The sequence below is a fragment of the Melanerpes formicivorus genome, unplaced genomic scaffold (genome assembly GCF_026170545.1).
Source record: "Melanerpes formicivorus ecotype bairdi unplaced genomic scaffold, bMelFor1.0.p_v2 SCAF_11, whole genome shotgun sequence".
Lineage (NCBI taxonomy): Eukaryota > Metazoa > Chordata > Aves > Piciformes > Picidae > Melanerpes > Melanerpes formicivorus.
This window is the reverse complement of record NW_027142363.1, coordinates 14,319,029-14,336,149: the sequence shown is the minus strand read 5'-3', so window position 1 is coordinate 14,336,149 and position 17,121 is coordinate 14,319,029. Positions and strand designations below refer to the sequence as shown.

Below are 17,121 nucleotides of genomic sequence, written 5' to 3'. Positions count from 1 at the left end.
AACTGATGTACTTCTAAAGAACGTCAGTTAATCTTTGAAGAAACTTTAGCCAGCCTGATCAAAGTCCCTTAAAGGCCTTTTTGCCTAAATAAATAAGGTTACAAGTGGTTGTATAATATTAAGAAAAGTGTAAGAAGAGCAAAAAGTCAATGCTTTCCTGTTGGCAAAAGGGAGGCTGAAACTCATCTGAAATAATTTCATACTATGGTTGTAACACACTGAGCTGTAGCAGCCACGGACGCAGATGAAATCCCTGACCACCAAAGTTTCCAATCTGTTTAGCCACAACACTTCTCCTCTGATGACTTATTCTGGGTTTACTTCAGTGACTTTCAGCTCTTGTTTCCTCAAAGCAAAAGCACCATGCTGATTTGAATTGAGGAAAGTCAGGTACCTTGAACACAGCAAGGAAGAGGTGTGTGTATTTGCCATCTGTGAAGCCTGCACACTACTGTTGGTACCACTCTGGTATTTGTTAAGATTCCCAGAACTGAGTGAAAACAGCAGCTGTGAAAGGCAACTCAGTGTAGCACTAAAAATGCTAATGTCATAGCCCTTGGGTATCATTCTTCTGTGCCCATATTCCCAGCAACACTGCTACCATGAACTACACATCTCAGCAAGCTAGACCAATACACCTGTAGCTCAGCACCACCTGCCGGGACATCCTGTGGTCCAACATAATCAACACATGTGGTGTGTGGTTTACTAACAAAATTGTGCCCACTTCAGATTCACAGAGAATACATTAGCAAAGGCAAACTTTCTCCTTTCCTCAGCAGCATTGATAAACAGGCATTTCAATGCCATTATCAGACATTAATAATGTTGTGACATGCAACACAAGAAACTAAAGGCTGGAATTCTGCCTTTAAGTGGTCAAGTATGAAGGCATTCAAGCAGTGCCAGTAGGCAGCAGCTGTTTTACATTTAGAAGAGCAACAGTTAGATGTGATTTTTTTTTTCTTCAGTTTGCCAGAGACTAAAGAATTTCACAAGACTTGGATTGTTCTCCAAATCCATGAACCTGTTGCACTGATATCTCTTTCTCTATATTTACTATGAGGGAGATGGCAAGAACTCCTATCAGTTTTCATTGTGTATATATAAATGCTTTTAAATGTCTTTTTCTGCTTTCAGATATGCTCTTCCATTTGCAGACCCCTCTGCAATGTCATGAGATGAAGCACCTATGCTAGAAATTCTTCTTCTTCACTATCCAGTTAAATTATACTTAGTTGTAACTGAATCATACATTATTAAAATGCTCAGTTGCACCTTTCTTCTTCCCTTTTTTCTTCCTTTTTCTCTTTTTTTTCTTTCCTTGCAAAGCTTGGGAAACTGCCCAAATCATAACTGAATGTGTGCTCATCTTACACATCTTCCAAACCGTCATCCATGGTAACACAGGGCCTGTGAGGTGAAATCAGCTATAATGTGAGGGTCTGTTGGGAGAGGATAATATGAGAATGTGCTCTGAATGATGTATTTCATACTTTGTAAAAATACACTACAATTCAGTTTTTAATTCCTGTGAATCTCTAGAACATTCCAGAAGACATTGACAGAGTATAGGGTAGAATTTAAGTTGTATAGGCATTCCCCAGCTTTGCATGATTGAATTTAAGATATAAATGTTCTTGTTTGAACACAGTTTTCTATTAATTCATTTATCAGAGGAAAAAAAAAGGTGATCACAGCTGTTAGCAGGAAATTATGACTACAAAATCTCTCTCTCAGGAAGCTATGGAGAGGCTCATAGCAGTGCAAAGCATTGTTCCAATTTCTCATTCCCCATTTTCTCTCTACTTTAACTTTGCACCGTCTCTTGCACATGTATGACCACCTCAATGAATCCTGTCAGCTTGCTATACACACAGACAGAAAGTGCCATATTTATATTCCCTCCTGCAGGATTACTTTTCTGCCAGTCTAGTGACCTGAGACACTTCACCCTGAGGTCACCTGAATTTGAGAGCTCCTACAAGAGGAGTGAGAGGAATGTCTGGCCAGGAGAGGAAGAACAGACTATGGGTCACTTCAATACAATACAATAGCAGTCTGTGCTCAGCTCCTACTCCTCCTTTGTTACAAGCAAAACAAACATCACTTCCTGTTGGGGACCAGGTGGTGCTGAACTGTTCCTACACTGTTGCAGAGATGAGACAGAAGAATAAACTAATTTATTAGTTCATAACTTCCAAAATGTGTAAACTCACATATTGTTTCTCAAACTCATAAGCCTGTCTCCTTACAGCAACCACAGGTAAGATTTCATAAATTAGGGCCAGAGAAGTTGAAATACTTATCCAAACTTCTTCAATCAGTAGAGATGACTGGGAAATCCCAGGATGGTAAAAGGTTTGCTCAGGGCTTTTTGGCTCTGAATAGAGTTAAATTAGAGAAAGAGGCAATAAAACTAGAATCCCTGGCAGGAAAGTTAGTCCCACACATCAGATCTGCACATCCAACTTATCCTTCATCTAGAAGTCAGCTCCTTTTTTATGGAAAAAGTGCTTTGGACTTCTCATGTGTGACCCTCAGCTCATAAAGGTGTGTACAGTGGGAATGGTGAAAAACTCCAGTGACAGTTTCAGCTCTGTTCCTGTGAACCTCAAATTCATGAGTTAAAAATCAGGCACAGGGCATAGAGAAATTTGGATTGTTGTATAAAATAAGACATGACTAGAAATGAACTTTTCACAAAGAGGTCCTGTTCAACATGTCCTGAGCAGACATGTCGCCTGAGAACTGCTAAACATGTATTTGGACTTTAATGCACCTAAATATTGTAAAGGTGAGCCTTATCTACATTTCCTCAGATGCTTGGAAGTACTGAGGAGCACAGCTCCCAGAAAAATCATACTTGATGCCTACACACTGTTGCATTCATGGTCTCTCAGGACTTGGGCTTCTTCTGTAAGATTGGGATAGTAGCAGAGTGAGACCTTAGATGCGTTTCTTGACAAACACAATAAAGTGGGGGGAAAAGACACAAAAAATTATGTCTTGTAATATCACATTTATTGTGAGTGCACCCTTCAAGTCAAAACAGTTTGCTAAAGTGTTCAGTTGTGCTGGTTGGAGGCCAGAACTATTTTGCTATGATTCATGGTGCTGTGCATTCTGCAGCCATTTCAATCCTACAGCCCAAATACTGCGTTTATATTTCAATAATAAACTATTAGAATGTAATATTTTCTGCATGTACCACCTGAATTTCCATCTTAATAGATATATATATATATTTTTCAATTGCAGCCATTTGAAAAACTGTATCAGTAATAGCAGCCTTCAGTTAGTAGAAGAAACTGGTAAGGATCACAGAATCATAGAAACAACATGGTTAGAAAAGACCTCAAAGATCATCAAGTCCAACTTGTCACCCAAGACCTTATGGCTACTAAACTATGGCACCAAGTGCCACATCCAATCCCCTCTTGACCACCTCCAGGGATGGTGACTCCACCACCTGCCTGGGCAGCCCATTTCAATGGCTAAGAACTCTCCCTGTGAAGAACTTTCTCCTCACCTCGAGCCTAAACTTCCCCTGGTGCAGCTTGAGACTGTGTCCTCTTGTTGTGGTGCTGGTTGCCTGGGAGAAGAGACAACTCCCTCCTGGCTACAACCACCCTTCAGGTAGCTTAGAATGTTACCTATGTTGTCCATGAACTCACTACTTCAAAATGTGTCTTGATTTGAAAGCAAATACTATAAAAGTAGTGTAACAGAAACTATCCACTTCATATTAACAGTAACCATGTATAACTGTGACCGTTTGAGGCTGTGCCTCAATAACATGCAATGCAGAACTAAGCCCAAATACCATTTCACAAAGCATTCAGTGCAAGACATATCCATGATTAAAATTACATGTTTAAAATGGTAAAAACCTCCACATTGCTGTGCACATGAAAGAATTTGATTTTAAAATTAAGAAACCAACCTATATTTATTTTCCTATTCATAAGCTTACTAGAAGATCCCCTGCAGCTAAAGTTTCACTGACTTTCTAGTATAGAAATATAAACATACACTTTCCAAAGCAGCATGGTTGAATACAAGTATTTAATCCAAAACTGGTTCTTGTTAAACACAGAGAAACTCTCCTGTGACTATATACTTTCTGTGCTGTATATTTCCTTTAACTGTTTTCTAATAGTCTCCTATTTTTGTACTTTTCCCCTGTTCATTATTTATCTACACTGCAAGTCAAGCCATTCATCTGCTTGTTATTGAAGAAGTTCCCAATAAAAAAAGAACTGAAAGGGTGAAAATTCATTACACACGTTCCCAATAGATTAGGTAAAGCACTAGATCTGAAGATGCTGTAGGAAATGCAATTGTCCAAGCACGTGAATGGTAATGGGCACATCAATCAATCTTCACACTCCAAAGAAATCAGAAACCACACTCTCACTGTACATGCGTGCTCTCAGGATGGTTGATGCACATTTCTCCCTTTCTTTTGTCTTCTGTTGCCTCTTTGTTGACGTTGCAAGAGCGACCACACCAAGGAATTCACAGCGCATTACCTAGCCTGCTACGCTTTAAAGCAGTGGTTTGTGTACAAGCTCTCCAACATACGTTCTGTGCATTGTGAGACTGTGAGATGTTGTGGCTGACACTGTCATTCCTAAGGGAGATTTGTGCACATGAAAAGCGTATAACTGGAAGGAGATTTTATTCCACTTGAAGAGCTTCACACAGCACTATCTGGCTAAGAAGGACTTGGTTCTGTTCTCAATGAATCAAGCAGTGACCTTTGTGGAAACCTAGTTACCACGGCAGTTAATGCTTTCAAAAGCTTTGACTTCAGCCCAAGCAATATGGATTCAAGAAGACTGCAGTTTGGATGTGTCTTATCTGTTAACATTAAGGAAGATGATTGTTCCTCGTACATCTGACTCTGGATTGCAGAGCCTCATCAAGGCTGCTATACTGCTAGGTGTGGAAAGACTTTGATGGCAAACCTCAGCTTCCAAGTTTAAGCTCCTCCACAGAGGTGTTGCTTCTTGATGACAGAACTACTGACAAGTTACCACCCAAGATGACAAAAGGATTACTAGGGAGCAGAAAGCTCTGAAGAATAAACAGTCCCCTGAGAAATGCCGCTCCTTCCCAAGCACGCTTGGCTGCTTTCTCCACAACTGTGGAAACAAGCGTCCTCCTGGTTTGATTCTAGCCTAGAGTCAGGGCACATTCACAAGCAGGAATACAATTTCAAGTTGTCTTTCCACATCAGAGTGAAAATGATCATGTGCTTCAGATCCAAGAGGGATTTTAATTTCCTATCCCATGCCATTCTGGTCAAAATGTCCAAAGCAGCCAAAATTCACCTCAAATTCCTGGAACTGGGCCACATGTGTTTGCTTTCCAAAACTCTCTGGTGGGTGCATGCTTGGTTTGCCACATGGTGAGCCAGCAAGATGCATAAACCTCTCTATGGGGATGATCTGTTCACAGTGCTGGTAGCACCCACGAGGCAAAGATGTTTCCTGTAGCACTTCCATAATCAGTCTTATGAGAGCAAGAGCAAACAGCTCTCCAGGTCGCTCAGGTTATAGCTCTAACATTGGTTTTTGTTGCCACAGGATCGGCTCCACTGTCATGGAGAACTATGCTCTACAGTGCCTGAAAACTGCTCTCAGCTACAGACAGGATATCTGGCCTAAGAAATGGCCCAGGGTTATGGTCCAGAAGTGCTGCTCTAGGGGATGCTGGGAGAAACAAGGCTAAAAGTAGTCGGCTGCTAGAACCACTGACCACAAGAAAGGGAAGCAGCTTTCTCTGATCTATCATTTTGCCCGGCTTGACCCGTGATGATCAGTCCCCCTAGTGTTCCTGTGGCTTCCTCTTAAGTGTAAATTTCCTTACTTAGAGCTGCCCTGATGACCAGAAATCCTTCTGGGAAATACTGGATGGCTCCAACTTCTCAGACACTGGATATGTCCTCCTTTTGATATGTTTTCTGTGGTACAAAGAACATTCAAAGAGACTCTTTCATACTCAATACTTCCTAACTATATCTTGTCATGTATCTTCAATAGCACACTTCAGAGGACATCAAGGGGAAAGGAAATCTTTCTCAATCACACTTCAGTTTATTTGGGTCACTAAATCTAGACAGTCCACTGAATTCTCCGTCATGGGGCCACAATCTCTAATTCTCAAGCACATTTCTTAGCAGTCTCCAATAAGCAGGTTAGTTATTTTCTTACTTCTGTAACTCGGTGGTAGTTTAATGGAGCTCTGCACTAGAGTAATTTGAGAAATAATGGATTTTTTTTACTTGGAAAATCATTTTCATGAGAAGCAATAAGAGCTCTACAAAGAAGTCTACTCTGGACTTTCATTTATTGAATTTGAGTTGTTCAAGCCTGTGACCATGTGGGACAAGAAATGTGGCACTACTATGACCAGGTTCAGATGCTCAGACAAGATGGTCTGTTAGGAAGCCATACTAAAAAGGCAGAACAAACTAAATTAGTAATTCTGTGCATTTTAGATGACTCACCCTGCTTTGAATGAAAGTAGCTGCCAAATTTTATCAAAGAGGATTATGAAGTGAGGCTACAGAGAAGAAGTTGACAGCATGTGACGCTACTGAAAATGCACAAAAGGAGGGCAATACAGAGAAGGATACAGAGTTTGTGGTGTAAGGTGTATGTACAAAGACTGTCCTCCAGCATGCAACACAGATGATGGCATTCCTACTACAAAAAAAAAAAATAATATTAGGATAGTAGTCTTCCAAAACAAAGTGCAAACTTTTGTCCAGACAGCACTAAAAAGACTCCTCTTTAAGATGAAATTTTGTAGAAAGCAAAGTTGCCATAATTTATCAATTGAAATCAACTTTGAGAGGAAGTAAAATATAATATTGCAGGGGAAGAGAAGAATTGTTTCATGACAAGAAGATGGCACAGGGGTACTGGCTGCACCCGTTGTCACTGTGATTACACCACAGTTTCCATTGCAACCTCCTATTTTCATATGCCATAAGCATTGCAAAATGTTGACCTTTGGGGCTGCATTTTTCCGTGCTTGCTCCCTGCCCCAAAGGAGAATTCTTTCACAAAGTCTGAGCAAAATCTTTTCAGGGACCATGGCTATTACTCTTCAGATGTTGCCAGGACAGCTTGCCTCAAGCAGATTGTATAGCAAATGCTTTGTTCCTCTGAGCTATAATAAATCCTACCATCCATCATGTAAAGCAGAATCGTAAAAGTAAAAAAAACCAACAAATCGGAGCTTTCCTTATTTAAATGTTTGCAAGAACTGTTTAGGCTTGCAAATGGCAGCAGACAAAGAGAAGAGACATTTAACTGAGAGACACTGACCTGAGCAAAAGACTCCTTTAATGAGAGTCCTTGACCCTACCACGTTCACATTGGGAACTCTTGGGTTACAGAGACAACTACTGAGAAGTGGCGCTAAATGTGGTCTTCAAGGCACAGCAACACAACAAGCAGCTCAATAGGAAACTGGATATGTTTTGTCCCTTTTAGTGTGCTTTAGATAGGATGTTTGCTTCTCTCCATTAAGAAGTAAAACAGTGAGATTTCCATCCATTGCCCTAAGACAGATAGTTTCCTGTAAGGCTGGCGAAGTCTAGGTCAAGAACATTGCTCTTCATTTTTCACTTGAAGGAGCCTTAAAACATGGATATAGATGCTGAACTGCAGGTAGTCATGCTTGAAAATGGTCTCTTGAGGCTTTAAAGACTGCAGTCTATGCATTAGGACAGAGATGGTGAGCAGAACTCGAAGCCAAAAACAATCCCAAAACAAAACCCCATGTCTGCTATTAAGCCACAGCACCCAAGTGGCCTCATGCACCCTCGCATATTCTCCTGATTTTATCATTCACGGAAAATATGTCTGAAAGATACTGTACAGACAGGAAAAGCCAGTCTCCTTACAGACCACAATAAAGACTACAGCTGTCCAAAGGTCTCTGGGAGTGCAAGTGTCTTTGTTTCAGAAGTTCTAGTTTATGAGGATGCACACCCTCTAGATTTCAGCTTTATTTGGTGCCAAGTGGCAGGTGGAGAAAATTTAATTGCAATATGACCTGTAATGCTGCTGAATAGTTGATTGGTATTCATCTCTAGGTTTGTCTCCCATGGTTTGTTCTTAAAGGAACTTCAGCCACAGATTGCAACATACAAGCTGCATGAAAATCTGAGATCAGCTTTCTAGAAACAGATAGAATGGCTATAGTAAAGCTTCACAACCAGTGTACAAAAGTGTTACACTGAAGCTTTAATTTACGTACCAAAACTTTTTCAGGCAACCGTGAATGATCTCTGATCACCATCTTTCTCTGCATCTCTTAGCTTTCCACAAATACTGGGAACACAGCAGCATTGCTGCTTGTCCCTGCCTGGGGGCTTGTTTCTCCACTGAGTCCAGTTTGGCTACATCCCTGCAGATAGTGCCAGACCAATATGCTGAACCCATTCAGACCAACCCATTTGGTCTGTTTCTTGTTGAGCTGACCTTGGCTGTATTTGCATGACTATCTCTGACATTGATTTCTGCAACATTCCCACCATGATAATCTTTTTGGGTTCAGCTGTTCCCATGCTTTGATTTCAACTCCTACCCTCCTTCCACTTTCCTCATTTATCTTTAAATGGTTGCATTTTGTATCTGTCATTATTCCAACTTCAAACTTTGAGTGCCTGATTATCTGCTTTCATTGACTACTTCATTCAGTCCATAGAAATACACTGTTTGTGCACGGTCTTGAGGTATCTGCATTTGACATGAAATAAGACATTGCAATGCAATAATTTTAATCTCCAATCCAATAGAACGCCAAGCAGTTTTACAAGACGCACAAGATGATCTGATGGTTTTAAAAATCTCCTTTTTCTAGCTGCAACTACATGAAATAACTCTTAACTAACTCTTCCAGTTTTGTATGCTAAGAATATGTCTGATATGCAATTGCACCTGCATATGGACCTTAATATCAGACCACCAGTGGCTTTCTTCTCTAATACATCCAGTACCAGTAACAACTTGATTAAAAGAAAAAAAGAGTGATGGTGAATCCATAGTTTATCATTCACTAAGTTTTTATATGAAGCAATTGCTTGACCTCCATAAATCTTTATGACAGTTCTGTAGGAGTTTAACTGTAGCTTTCTTCCTGCGCATTTATGTGGAGCTCTCTCTGTTTCTTCTGCTTCTCACAATACATTTCAGCTGCATGCTATGATGAATTTAGCAGAAACAGTGACACTGAACTATCTCTACCCTCCACATTGTTCCATTTACTTCTGGAGTACTGTTATGTTGACCACTGCAGCATACTCTGATTTGAAGTCACACTATTTCTTCTCCCTATTCTGCAGCTAACTGCAGCTGGTTGACAATTGACTTCATCAGGACAATGAATTTATTCATCTGGATTGCTTGGAATGAAAGGAACTCTTTTCCTCAGGGTTCATTCCACTGCCCTGATTTTTTTTTTTCTGCTTTATCAGAATTTGTTCCTCCAAAAGGAAGGCCAGCTGTGTTATCTATCTCTTCCTGGAGGATGTCTGCTTTTAACTCTTTGAAACAGAATTCTCTGATGTATCAGCTAAACCTATTCAGGTGTGTTTACTATATTTGCATTACAGGGTGGACCAAAAGCTCATAAAGCTAGCAAAGGCAACCTCCCAAATATATCCTCTGTATTTACTTACCTTTGTTGCCACTTTGTTACCTTTGTTGTTCACCACTCTTTCCCCCCACCACTAATTGTTGGTATTATTGGCCCAACTTCATTTCCACACAAATTAAACCTTTAGCACAGTGCTCCTATGCCTTGCTTTCTTGCTCTTTCCTCAGATCTTTCCCTGCTTGTCCAACCTGAAATTGATTTGCTCAACTTCTGCTAGATACTTTGACTTCTTTTGTTTCACTTCAGCCTTGGCTTGTTTACATTTTCTCCACACTGCCTCGCTTTATTGCTCGTCTAGGCCGTCATTAACTATGTGTACTTTCCAATAACTTCCTTCACTTTGTTTTTTATAACTTCCTTGAATATAGCCCAGCTGATCTGTAGTGAAATTTCTTCATCATTGCAAGTCACTAGCCTGAGAAGTCACAAAAAACAACTGCCTTAGAGAACTGCCTCCAAGACTCAACCTTTAATACAGTCCTGTACTTAGACACAGAAGGCTTGAGGTGTTTTCCACAGGTGAACATAAACAGAAAAGAACTCTGCCCTGATTGAAGCCATAAGATTTCCACTGAATAACATAGATAAGATGCTACTGAGCCAGGTGTGTGAGACACAGACTCCAGGCAGGCAGCTCACAGAGTTTACACAGGTGAGTCTGTCTCACAGAGCAGTCCTGAGTTCTCATCTGGATGATGGAGACTGGCTTGCTTGGTCCTGGCCAGACAGTGGGTCCTGACACAGATCTCCTTTCTGCTGGACAAGATAGACTGTCCAAAAAACCACCCATTCTGTCCAAGAATTTTTTTCTGGAACTTGGCCATCAGGCCTAGGCCATGGAAAGGGCTCTGGATTTCCAATAAGTTGAACCTCCAGGAATCTGGAGCTATCAAAGCTGAGTGAGACAATTTCATTCCAGCATTGGCAAGACAATATTTGGATGCAAAACATTACAAGATGTCCTGCCAGTTCTGGTTTTGGGCACAGACTCCAAAGCAGGTGAATCCTTCCTTATTCATAGTTCCACAGCAAGTAAAATATTTTAGAGTTGTAGCAAAGATGAAACTATCTGCTAGAAAAGGGAGCTGAAAGAAGTGGTCATCTTTAAAAGATCTACTGCCTCATACTGCCAGCAGTTTCCAGTTTACAAGCAAATTAAAATAAAATAATTGTAATCTATGTCTGCACTAAGATAGGCACCTGCATGGAAATAAAGCTGAATTTGCATGCATACACTCCAACTAGATGGCATATGTGTGACATGTGCATGTGTGTACACAGGTGCCAAAGCACTTTCCAGGAGTGAGATTTTCAGACTTCCCTTGGCAGGCCAGACCGCCTTCACCTCCTGTGATCCCAGATATCATGGTGTTGGAGAAAGGAGTCCTTTTTTTCCTCCTGGGTTTCTGGAACTACTTCAATTCAGAGTCTCCTTTTTATATCTCTGGTCCTGGCACATTTGACAAAGTAAATCTCTATTTCCCTCACTCCCTTACTATGAAGAGTCGGCCAGGTATTGGGGGACTCTGGCAGATGAGTCCTAAAATCTGAATCTCAAGAACATTGTTATAGAATAAAGGAGGTTATGTTGGGCGGTGTTGCCAAAAATTCCCAAAGTTTCTATACAAATGTCTATATTTGCCTAAAAGGCTGTTGAAAGTCCAAAGTAGCTTCTACCAAAATTCTGGTAATTAGCAGTTGTTTTAAGAATTATATGCATGCCAAAAACTATGTACTGCATTTATCAGCTTGGAACTATTATAATCTTTTCAGTAAATAATATCCTAGTTTCTGAAAAAGCCTAAAATGTGTATCTAATCCAATTGTGTCACCTCTCATTTCCTTCAAAGAGGGGAAAAAAGGCAAAGCTAAGTATGAAATTCTGTTTTGAATTAACTGCCAATGACCTCTTTGTGCAAAGTTATTACTGCAAATACTGTCTCTGAAATCCTTCAGTTACCTCCCACCCCTGCAATGCATAAGTAAAGGTAGTTAATACTGTCAGCACTATTATCTCGCATTTGTGCCGGGTTTCTCACACAAAATGTTCTAGCTCCTTGCAGGGTAATCCTTTCACTAAGGCCCAGGCCCTGACCTTTCATGGCCAGGCTCATACTGTGGGCACTGTATTAAACACAGCAAATGGTAGGGCAGCTTGAAGTATGGGGAGGAATTACACATTTTAACTCCACTACAGTGTGCCACTGTTAAGTAAATAACCCTCCACAGGGTGCAAACCAACAACAAGCACTCTGCAGTGCCACAGAGTTGTTGAGAGAAGGAATGAAGAATATTCCACTATTATTCTCAATACCACTTAGTTATTTTTATACTTTTCCAGCAGTATGGAGAGATTGAAGTGTAAAAATGGCTCCAGCTATCTAACAAAAAATGCAAGACTAGAAAGGATACTTAGACAGAGAGACTTTTTCACTCAAGCAGTGATAGAGCTCTCATTCTAGTCAGGGCAATCTGATGTGGTAAAAGCTTGAATATTTCAATTGGGATGAATGAAAACACAATTGATTTTCTTCATTAGAATAAAGCCAATTTAAACTCATTACATTGCTCCTTTTTGTTAGTCTTGCCAGCCTCTCACTCTCTCTGCTCAGCCATGCACCCACAAATACCTTTCCACACCAGTATATTTATTCCAGGTTCTTCCTCCTCCTTCTTGCCTTCCTCAGCAGACAGGGACTCCTTGATGGCATCTCCTGAATATGTTTGCAGTCAGTTGCTGAGGATCAAGAGGCTCATCTCACTTTTCTTCTTCCCCACCGCTTACTGAAGCTCTGCTGTTTCTTCCAGTCTTACCCTTTCCTGATCACTCCTACAGCTTCCTTGCTCTCAGCAGCTGGAGAAGGTTGAGGTGGTGAGTCGGAGAGCTCGAGAGCCAAGAGAAAGAAGAGAATGTATACTTTGGTATTTTGGAAGCTGGAATCCAGGGAGAAGCTTAAGAACGTGACTTGAGGCCAAAATGCTTGGCTCTCCAGTTACAAAGTTAAGTGAGGCAGGTTTATTCCTATCACAACACTGTGGCTTATGTCTTGTTGGAAGCTGCCAGCATCGGTGATGTGTGGTGGTTTCACAGGAACTTCTCTTTCACTCATCTTCTTTCTGTAGTACTGTGGGAGGAAATGGATAACAGTGGAACAGCAGCACTGCAAGAAACTTGCCTGAGATAGAGTGATCGACTGTGGAGCACAATACATGCCACATTACGAGATCACGTGCCTAAGAGTTATTATTGGGACATCTGGAGGTTACAATTCCATCACTGTCCTCTTCAACTGTAGTCCCTTTCCCTCATTCCAGCAGACTTGGGGCCCTCAAACTGTTAATTTGGTCTTTGACTACTATTTCATTTATCCCAGCTGTGGAGTTGGGGGGGCGGAACACAACAGAAAAAGCAGCATCTCACTGAAAACAGATGCTGCCTCTGTTCTAAGCAGATAAATTAAATACATAAAGCATAGGTTTGTACTGTTGATTCTTTGTGAAGTTTAATGCTTTTATCCTTGGTATTAGAATTTCAAGTGCATTGTGCAAGGGCTGGTGGGTGATGTGACGGTAGGAAGCAGTCTAGGGTGCAGCAACCATGAGATAGTGGAGTCTTCAATACTTGGGGAAATAAGGAGGAGCAATAACAGAATCCTTACTTTGGACTTCCAGAGGGCAGACTTCAGCTTATTCAAGCAATTAATTCAGAGAGTACCCTGGGTAGCAGCCCTTAAGAACAAAGGGGTCCAGGACAGTTGGACCTACTTCAAACAGGAGCTCTTGAAGGCATGGGTTAGCTGTTTGCCATGGGTTAGCCGTTTGCCATGGGTTGGATTGGTTGATGGGTTGGACATGATGATCTTGAAGGTCTCTTCCAACCTGGTTTGGTTTATTCTAATAATAACTGGCCTGGATGGGCAAGCAGTTCTTGAAGGAATTAAGGGGGAAAAAAGATGGTGTATCACCTTTGAAAAGAGGGGGAGGCAACTTGAGATATGTTTAAGGATGTTTTTATACCATGTAGGAGAAAATCAGAGAGGCAAACACCCAGTTAAAACTTAAACTAGGTACTTCTGTGAAAGACAATAAAAAGCATTTTTAAAAATACATAAATGCTAAAAAGAGGGGTAAGAAGAAACTCCACTCTTTATTGGACTTGGAGAGGAATATTGTACCTAAAAATGAGGAAAAAGCTGAGGTAATAAATACCTCCTTTGTTTCCTCTTTCAGCAGTAAAGCAGGAAGACTTCAGGACAACAGGCCTCCTGAACAAGTAAATGGGGTCAGGGAGCAGCCAAGCCCAGAGAGTGGTGGCGAATGGTGCCACATCCAGCTGGTGGCCAGTCACTAGTGGTGTCACCCAGGGATCAGTGTTGGGACCCAGCCTGTTCAATATCTTTATTGATTATCTGGACCAGAGGATTGAGTCCATCACCAGTAAATTTCCAGAGGACACCAAGTTTAGAGCAGGTGTTGATCTGTTAGAGGGCAGGAGAGCTCTACAGAGGGACCTTGACAGGCTAGACAGACGGGCAGGGTCCAAGGGCATGAGATTTAGCATATCTAAGTGCTGGGTTCTACACATTGTCCATAGCAACCCCATGTAACGCTACAGGTTGGGGTCAGTGTGGCTGAAGAGAGGCCAGGCAAAAAGGGACCTGGGGGTACTGGTTGACAGTAGGCTGAACATGAGCCAGCAGTGTGCCCAGGTGGCCAAGAAGGCAAATAGCATCTTGGTCTGCAGCAGAAATTGTGGCCAGCAGGAGAAGGGAAGTCATTGTGCCCCTGCGCTCAGCACTGGTTAGGCCACACTTTGAGTACTGTGTCCAGTTCTGGGCCTCTCAGTTAAGGAGGACATTGAGATACTTGAACATGTCCAGAGATGAGCAACAAGGCTGGGGAGAGCTCTGGAGCACAAGCCCTATAAGTTGATGCTGAGGGAGCTGGGATTGTTTAACCTGGAGAAGAGAAGGTTCAGGGGAGACCTTATTGCTCTCAACAACTACCTGAAGGGAGGTTGTAGCCAGGTGGGGGTAGGTCTCTTCTCCCAAGCAACCAGCACCAGAACAAGAGGACATAGTCTCAAGCTGTGCCAGGGGAAGTTTAAGCTGGATGTTAGGAAGTTCTTCACAGAAAGAGTGATTGCCCATTGCAATGTGCTGCCGAGGGAGGTGGTGGAGTCACCATCCCTGGAGGTGTTCAAGAAAGGACTGGATTTGGCACTTGAAGCCATGGTTTAGTTAGTCATGAAGTGTTAGGTATTGGGTAATACGTTGGACTTGATGATCTCTGAGGTCTTTTCTAATCTGGTTGATTCTATGATTCTGTGACAACATCAGCTGCCCTTGGTAAGGCCCATCATTGTTCTTGGAAATATCTAATCAGGCAAAAATTAAAGCAGGTCCTCTTATGGCATAATTTGTTATTATAAATTGTTGTAGTTCTTTTTTCCCCCCAAGTAAGGAAAACCACTTTCCAACCTGCCCCTCTTCCTGAAGGCTTCCTGTTCAGAGTTGACTGATAAGTGAATGCATTTTCCAGATATGCTTTATTGCCTTTTTTCCTCCTTTATTTCTGAAAAGAAGCAGTGAGGGGCAAGAGATGGTCTGTAAATGAGGCACAAAAGCAGAGATTTATTGCATGATGAGAGCAGACTCAAGGGGCTTCCAGATAAAAATGCTGTAATGAGCATAATATCACATGACTAAACAGCTCCTGCTCCACCACCACCATTTTTGCACCCATCCCAGACCAGGGGGTGAGACCCTCACTAGCCAAAATACCACCCAGAGGAGCTCAGCCTCAGTAAGAAGGCCCAGCCAGCACCTGTGAACATTATTAGAGGAGTCATCAATCATTGCCCTACCTAACCGGGGGGCCACCAGGCCCCCCGGCCTTTGTTGTCACCACCACCATCACCCAGTGTGCACCATGGGCACTCACCAGAGATGAGAGGAGGCTCCTCCAAGCCCAGATGGGCTCAGCTTGGGGCTTCTGCCTTTCCTGGGGGGAATTAAATAGGGGAGTGGGTGGGGAGGGCAAAGTGGCCACACCTGGGGTGGGAGGAGACTGCACCAGAGTCCAGGTGCTCTGGGATTTGAGGGGGGAAAGGGGGGAAATGGGGCAGGTGAGGGACATTTTGGGACTAGGGGGAATGGAAAAAAAAATAGAAATGGGAAGATTTAGATTGGATGTTAAGAAGAAATTCTTCACCATGAGGGTGGTGAGACACTGGAATGGTTTGCCCAGGGAGGTGGTAGATGCCTCATTCCTGGGATTTTTTAAGGCCAGGCTGGATGTGGCTCTGAGCAACATGATCTAGTGTGAGGTGTTCCCACCCATGGCAGAGGGTGTTGGAACTGGATGGTCCTTGGGGTCCCACTCCAACCCCAGCAATTCTATGATTCTATAATTCTAAAACAATTTTGCAGTTTAGGTTGAATGTTAGGAAGAAATTCTTCACAGAAAGAGAGATTGGCCATTGGAATGGGCTGCTCAGGGAGTTGGTGAAGCCACTGCCCTGGAAGTGTTTAATAAGAGACTGGATGAGGCACTTAGTGCTATGGTTTAGTTGATTAGATGGTGGTGGGTGATAAGTTGGACTTGATGATCTTTTGATGGTCTTTTCCAACCTGGTTAATTCTATGATCCTGTGATTCTGTGCCACTAGTCTTGATCTATATTGATTAGGGAAAGAGCCCATTGGCATTTATTGTGAGTACTGTATATTGAATGGACTGACAATTTACCTTCTGGGCCTTTGGCATTTATGATGTCTCTGTCATGGGTTTAGCTCACTGAATCTTCAGATGAGTATGCAATGCCATGCCATTGTCATGCCAGCTTTAAATTAAAGTATTATGGGGCTTGTAGTTTGGATTGTAACATGAGAGGCTTCCTGTTTCTGGTTGCTGCTTTCAGTTTTGGGGGTTTTGTTTGTTTGTTTGTTTGTTTGTTTTTTCTGCTGGACTGGCTGCAGGGTTGGGGATGGAAAGCTTGTCTTATGGCTGGCTTCTGCTGCTGCTTCTGTTTTGGTAGTTTTTTTATGCTAAGGCACCAATGTACAATTACAGTGTACCAACATATATTACAAAGTACATTTGTATCATCTCATTAAAGTCCTTATCTCAACCCAAGTTTGTGGGTTTTTTTGGTTGTTCTTTTTAGCTACTTTCCCTCCTGATCAGGGTCTGGGTGCAGGGTGTGAATGTTTGCTATCTTAAATCAGGACGTTCTCCCAGTCAGATCCAAGCAAGATGCCACAGACATCCTGACAATCACTATGTATGAGGATACAGGTTGGAGTAGCGGTTGAGGAGTATGGGGAAGGGTTACTCCAGACTCACGCCATAACACAGCCCCAAAGACTGATCCTTGTGGTTCTGCATAGGGCATAGATGGCTCAGTCACTGGTACGCCTGATTTCTGTGAAAACTGTCA

General features: G+C 42.1%; 1 protein-coding gene across 2 annotated transcripts in view; it reads right to left on the bottom strand.

Moving 5' to 3' along the window:
* Positions 1–17,121, bottom strand: part of KCNJ15 (potassium inwardly rectifying channel subfamily J member 15) — a 60,404-nt gene that overhangs the window by 24,038 nt on the left and 19,245 nt on the right. The window contains exon 2 of one of the 2 annotated variants that reach the window (XM_068144614.1): positions 12,312–12,806. The gene's annotated coding sequence lies outside the window, so the exon portion shown is untranslated. Of the gene's footprint in view, positions 1–12,311; positions 12,848–17,121 lie in introns of those variants that run through there. The other variant, XM_068144616.1, reaches the window with a different exon arrangement.